At 37.1% G+C, this 7,202-nt stretch overlaps 1 long non-coding RNA gene across 1 annotated transcript; it reads right to left on the bottom strand.

Moving 5' to 3' along the window:
* Positions 1-1,004: 1,004 nt before the first annotated feature.
* LOC144585854 (uncharacterized) lies at positions 1,005-5,107 on the bottom strand. Its single transcript, XR_013540443.1, has 2 exons — positions 4,932-5,107; positions 1,005-1,493 (listed from the first exon to the last, which is right to left on the bottom strand). It is a non-coding gene; the product is annotated as an uncharacterized LOC144585854 (long non-coding RNA).
* Positions 5,108-7,202: the final 2,095 nt, after the last annotated feature.

Consider the following 7,202-nt stretch of genomic DNA (forward strand, 5'->3'; position numbering starts at 1 on the left):
CCTTATCAAAATAGATTGGCAGTGCTCATTTCACAAGTTTTAAATGGCAGAAATTTAGATTCTAGAAGGCTGGCCTTTGCAGAGGCCCTTAGCCTTTCCCGTTTGAGTATGGGAGAGGGAAAACAGTTCCAACAGTTCCAGGCATAAGCTGGTCCATCTGTACAAGACTGGAAAACCAAATTTATTTGAGCTGCTCTGCACAACCATGGGAGTATAAAACAGCAGGAGTGCACTGCTGACTCTCAGCATTTAATGTGGAGTGTTACCTTATTATTTTCTAATAACATACAGGGTTATTACATTCACCTTCCACAGATGTTTTTTGTGCAGCTAAACAAACTTATGTACTTGGCAAGGTTTTTCCGCCTAGCCTCAGTGGTTTTGTGGACTGCTGGCATAAATAATATAAGTCTGAACTGTTTCTAAATCTAGTCACTTTTTGTGGTTTGGTTTGTGAGAAGAAAATGGCAGGCTGGTTTCCAGCACTTGTAAAACAAGGGAATCTTTAATTCGTAATTAAAGCTGGAAAGGACATTAAAACTGTACAGTGCTTGCATTCCATGGTGGTTTCAAAATTAAAACAAATAACGTTTGCTAACATCAAAGTAAAAAAAGTTAAAAAAAGGTGGGTGTCTGATTCAGTAAAGCAATCAAAGTAATTTTTACTGTAGGATCGATATCTATATATTTATCTGAGCTTATAAAGCACAGGTCATATCTGCAAAGCAAAGCATCTATCAATGATCTTAGGATGTAGTAGGGGCGAACACAGTACAACCATTTTGCTGAACCAAAACAAGTTTGAGTCTCATCAATGCCAAGGTAGCAAAGTCCTTATATTCCACCATGACAGAAGGTCAAGGTATAAATACCAAAATGCATAATGCAATGTAAACATTAGCAATGATTACAATAATATATTTTCTTTTCAGCATTTACATGCATTGCCTGGTGTGGCTTATCTCTGTGCAAGTGGGTTGTTCTAATGTACCATAGCTATAAGATTGACACAATGTTTTCTGTTTATTAAATTAATACAATTCTGTCCGGAATCGCTGGACTTTGGATTTATATTGATTTTGAATGCCGAATTTATGTTGGCAATTCAATATTTTAATTACAGGCTGGTTGCTAAGCTTATATTCTTAGTTGCATGTTTATAGAAGAAAAAAAATCACTACATAATAGTTTCAGTAAATACAGTATAGAAAGAAGATTAGCCACCTATATTGGCTTGATAATATACGTTCTCATAAAGCGAAATGAAAAGATATGCACCAGTGAAGGACCTTTGGCTTCAGTAGGGATCTGCTGGCACAAATGTTAGGATAACATCTCTGGTTCAGATGGTTCCAGGTCTTCCCAGCAGAATGATTCTGTAGCTGTAGGTAGCCTGTGGAACAGCACAGCCATCTTGCCAGGCAGTGATTCCTTATTCACAGGCGTGAGGTGATGAGTAAATGTGACTATAACTGACAGTGTCAGGAAACGTGCTGAAAACAGAGTGCAAATAGAGTGAATAGGTTATCAACTGGTAAATGTACAAAATCTCTAAGTGTTATTCATTCTGTCTTGATGAATCAAATAACAAAAAAGAAGAACTGGTTCTGTTAATCTAGTATAGGATTGATACAGCTGAGGTACACTGTTGGTATCACATCAGGAGGTGGCATTTGTTCATGAAAGAAGCAGATTTGACATTTGTGATTGGTTGTCTCTTCTTATCCAAAGAAAGAGAATGTCACAACTAAGAGAAAATGACCAAAGATACATAATCCTTCAAAAGCATGTGACCCAAAATTGTCATCATATAGTTGCCTCCTCAGCCGCCCACTCTTTTCCTTTTTTGAAATTTTGAACATCTGATCTGACCATCTTTGTCTAGACACAGATTATGGGACCTTCAAAGCTGGTGTTTCCTTCCATAGTGGATAAAAATAACAGTGTTACATTTATAGATATTGTGTGGCTTTTTGAGAGAGTATTTTTAATTCAGAAATAAGAATATTTGGCTATTTTAAAAAATACAAATGGATGAAGTAGAGGATAAAATTTGGAGGGATGGGGGAGCCGTGTGTGCCACCCTGGATTCCTTGGAAAAATAGACAGATAAAAATAGAATATGTACCACTAAAAAAAAAGGTTTCCCTTGACTCCAGTGGGACCAAGATATTTTCTCTAATGTTCTAGAAGGTGTAATTACAGAAAACAAAATGTCTCTCCATCACACAGTCCAACAGTTATTTAAGGTCAAAGCAAACAAGGGGTGGTAGTCAGTACAGAACTTGTAAAAATTACTTCTTTGTGCTACAACATCCAGAATCCCCAAGCCAGCACAGACTACATCTGAGAGAGAGTCCAAAAAAAAAAGCCTTTCCAAGTTCTGAGTCAAAGGCATGCTTTTCCTGTGAAATATAGAATTATGACAAAGAAAGAATCCAGTGATGTCAAAATAGTGGAGTGTTCCAGACTAGAACCTGTTTCATTTATTGTTCCAAACTAACCAAAATGTCCAGGTCCAAGTGATATAATGAGGCAAAGGAGCAGTTCCCAATATGGGAGAAAGTGGTTGGTTTAGTAGTAGATCTAAAATTTCAATTGGGGCCATATTGCTACTGTGCTTGTATTTTGGCAACAGTATCTGCTTTGGCACACTAGTAAACAGAGAGCAGATATATACCACATCTACGGAGATGGGCTTTGCTGACAATCAATGCTACTTTCATATCTGTGATTTAAACAACTGCAGTTCATCTTTGTAAAATGAAAAGCAAGTGGTAATTCTCCACAAATTTCTGGAGAATTTGACTGTCTTTTAAAAATTCTATTTAGTCAACTCGGCCCTGTATTAGATTACATAGAACTTTAGATATCATTCTGAGGTATTTTTAAGCCACTCTGAGCTAGCAAAACGTAAAGATTATTAACATTTTTCAGTTTTGTCTCTTTCCTAATTAATTCTCCCTATCAAAACAGAAAGCTTTCAAAAACTATTTAGCTTCAAAAAACCATCTATAAGTCATTTGTATAAATCATTAGATTGAATAATGGGATGAATAAAGATCTCAGGACTTGTAGTTTTATATTTAGAGATACTCCATTTTTTAAAAAAGAGAAGAAGGAAGCATCAAACATCCTGGAACTATTTTTAGGGGGGAAGTTCAAGGTTGGCAGGCAGATCATTATGACTTTGCCTTCCTGCAGATGTGTTCTTATACCTGCTGATTTAATGGTCTAAATACATAATACATGTTTTATGTTCTGTTTAATTTTCTTAAACTACCACAATACAACTGAATCAAGCTGATTAAAGTATAGTACTAATCTATCAAGCAAAGAGAGGAATATATAAGATTCTGTTAAGTGAAGGCTAAGATGGCTTAATGGCAGGAATGAATACATGGCAGACCTCCCAGTATTGTTGGACTAAAACTCCCATCAGCCTCAGCTCATACAAAATGGAAACTACTGCTGGTAGTTGCAGTCCAACAACGTGCAGTGGGCCACTCCTGTCCCCTGCAATAAATCTCCTAAATAATTATGTCCCCTAGGATGATACTTTATCAGCAAAATATGTGAAATATGTTAGAATAAATAGGAATGCCAACCAAATATTCTTAAAAAATTTTTGTAGCATGTATATCCACTACGCTTAAGGTGTAGAGAATCTCTTACTCAAGTAAGACCTGGAGTTGCTGTTGGGTAATGTGGTGGCCACATTTGGCACATGACACTAAATCATGTGGGGCAATAATGAAAATGGATTATGAAGATATTCAGAAAGAACTCTACTAATTGGGAATGTTTGTGTTCTTGATTGCTGCCAAGTTGCTTCTGACTTATGGTGGCCTTATGAATTACAGTACTAACCTCTCAGACAAGCCTGCTAATTTCTGGCAAATCAAAGCCATGACTTTCTTTATTAAGGAGATCCATCTCATGTTCAGCCTTCCCCTTGTCCTACTACCTTCAGCTTTTCCAGCCATTATTGTCTTTTTCAGTGAGCCCTGGCTAGGAAAACGGGCATTAAAATGGCAAAAGTATAAACAAGTGTAATGGGGCAAACTCTCCTGCTTTTCATGCATACTTGAAGGATCTGAGATTATAGCAACTCACCAAAAAAGGGATCTTCAAATAGTCATAGAGAGCTTGATGTTTACCTAGCCACTAAGTGGCTGCTATTTAAAAAATGAAGTGTTATCCTGGGCATAATTTTTAAAGGATATTTCAATGTCAGTATCATATGCTGCCCTTATACAAGTTCATAATGCAATTCCACATTTGTAATACTGGTTGCTATACCAAATAAAAGGGTATTATAGAGCTAGAGCAGTTGTGGTATAGGCAATCAAAATAATGAGAGCATGGAGCATGAAAGGTGGCAATAAGGGGAGAAACTATGAAAATGTACAAAATTATGTATGGAAAAATAGAGAGGGAGAAGGTTTTATTATTTTTCTTCACCTGCTGAAGCTGAATGGTGGAAGTACAGTGCATTTTTACCCACCACATGAACTGGAATTAACTGTCACAAGATACAGTGATAGTTGTCCGCTTAGAAAATTTGAAAATGGATTTAGAGCCATGGAGATCAGGGCCATTAATGGCTACTAGTCAAGAAAAATATATTATCTCCTCCAGTATCAGTGATAGTATGTCTCTGTATCTCACTTGTTGGGGAACAAAGGATGGAGGGTGCCGTTGAATTTATCCCTGCTTATGGACTTCTCATAGGTTTCAACATGGCTGTTCTTATGTTCTTAAGTCAACACGAAGTTTGAAGAAAATTTCTGTGAGTTTCTAGATTAGATCTCATAAAATAAAAACAACAACAACAGAGAATTGGATCAGTCAAGTGAATGTAAAAACGGTTTACATTCTCCTAACACCTTCATGTACACAGAATACTCTATAAAAGCAAAGTTACTCACAAATTGCTCTGAATCACAATGTTTTAGTAGGTTTTTCTTTTCAGTGGAGCTGCAGCACATAAGAATACAAATAGCTGGTGTGAGTTCTGTCTCCCCCATCTCGATGTCCTAGCATCAGGAGGTAAAGCCCATCTGTGGCTCAGTGAAACCACTGTTAAAGAGGAAATATCTCAAGCCTGGAAAAAAAAAAAGCAAAAGGCTGTGTGGTCCTTGTACACAATCCAAAAACAAGGTTGGATGTCAGCCTTTGTTTTTAGGCAAAGGTAAAGGTTCCCCTTGACAATTTAGTCCAGTCGTGTCCGACTCTAGGGGGCAGTGCTCATCCCCGTTTCCAAGCCATAGAGCCAGCGTTTGTCTGAAGACAGTTTCTATGGTCACGTGGCCATTGCGACTAGACACAGAATGCTGTTTACCTTCCCACTGTGGTGGTACCTATTTATCTACTCACATTTTACATGCTTTCGAACTGCTAGGTTGGCAGGAGCTGGGACAAGTGATGGGAGCTCACTCTGTTGTGTGGATTAAAGATTGATATTTCTGGAATTGCTTGACTACACAAGAGTCCAATTTTGCCATTAATTTCAAGGAGGGCTCAACCACCACATGCCTAAAGTAGGGAAGCTTGATCCCCTCCCCGCTGTCCTGCGATCCCTTGGGATTATTCGATTTGGTCATAATGTACAGTGCCATAAATGAAAACCTGATCAAATGCCACAGAAGGAAGGAGACCAGCTTTGCAGTTGCTTTTATTGCTGCTACTGGCAGAGTATAATGTAAAGCTAAGTTCAAAGGCAATAATTTACTGATGAAGAAAAAGTTAAGGATTACAGAACAATTTATGTTCCTTACAGTTTTTTGCTTGTCTGAATGGCTATGTTGTGCCAGAAAGCAGTAAAAGAAACAGAAGCGTCCTTACTAAAGGCAGTTCCATAAACCAGCCAATAAGCAGGATATTCCATTAACAGTGAATCTTTAAAAAAATGCCGAAAGTCTTTCAAGAACTTGTTCATAGTACTGCTTAATTAATTAAAACATTTGTGGCGCAGCATTTGGCCATAAAGCTTTCAAGGCTGTGCATACAAAACAAACATTAAAAGAATTTTAAACAATAAAACAAATTAAAAACAGAACAACAAAATTTCCAAATGAGTAAAGCCAGCTTCAGACCCTAATTACAAACCATCAAAAGCTAAGCAGAACAGGAATGTTGTTACTCCATACCAAAAACTGAACACGACCAGGGGGCTAGGAAAAAAGAACATTTTAGTTGTGCTACTATTACCACTGATGTTTATTAGAACAAAAATGCCTGCAAAACATGTGTTTCAAAAGGTTTAATAGAATAGCTTGCACTTAAGCTGGGCAGCAGTTTTGAATAAATTGCATGACGATACAGATATACCAGACATTTATATTTCAGGCAGATTCTTAGCCTGATCAAGCCAGAGTCTGCTGATTTAAGATGATACAGTACATGTTTCTCTTCAAAGTCATTTGGGACCAAAAGGGCAGAAATCCAAATTCTTCAGGTGAATGTGATTATAAATTGGACTGTCAGATGAATCAGCTGAATGTATACAGCCAGTATGAAATTAAAAATTTCATTTACTTTCATATAGTGGGTAAATCATAAATACATAAAACCCACCAATTCCCCTTCTTTTCAGTTCCTTGTGTTTTTAATTACCGTAATTTAGATGACATGGGTGTGGTGGCCACAGAAATTGCTAAATATGCAGATACAGCCAAGTTACAGTTTTGAATAGAATTACAGCTTAACATCTAAATGGTCTTTTAAAAAGACCCTTCTGTTCTGAAATCAGCTGAACAATCTATGGTGAAGTGCAAGTTTTCATATGAGACAAAGGTGCCATTTCTTACTCTGCGTTTTTTCTGTTTTTCAGTCTGCACTGCTTTCATCATCTTGATGTTAACTTACATAAATTGGTATTTTCTGTGCAGTAGTGGTTGCTGTTATAACATAGGTAGATTTGAGTTTGTGCAGTTTTTTTAATATGTGTCAAGTCCCATCCTGTCCACATATCTTTGCCTTTTCTGTGCCATAGGATACAATTGTACCGGATAAATGACGATCTAAAGGAGTCATTTTGTATATTGTGGAGGAAAGAACAAAACTGCCACAACAATCACTATCACTGTTAAATGACATGTTGTGTCAGAGTTTACTTTTATGCAAAATTGATTTTACCTTGATCCCTTTTGCTCAACTAAACAGTATTATGAATGAAGAGATCGTTAGTGACCACGTGC

The sequence above is a fragment of the Pogona vitticeps genome, chromosome 1 (assembly GCF_051106095.1).
Source record: "Pogona vitticeps strain Pit_001003342236 chromosome 1, PviZW2.1, whole genome shotgun sequence".
NCBI lineage: Eukaryota > Metazoa > Chordata > Lepidosauria > Squamata > Agamidae > Pogona > Pogona vitticeps.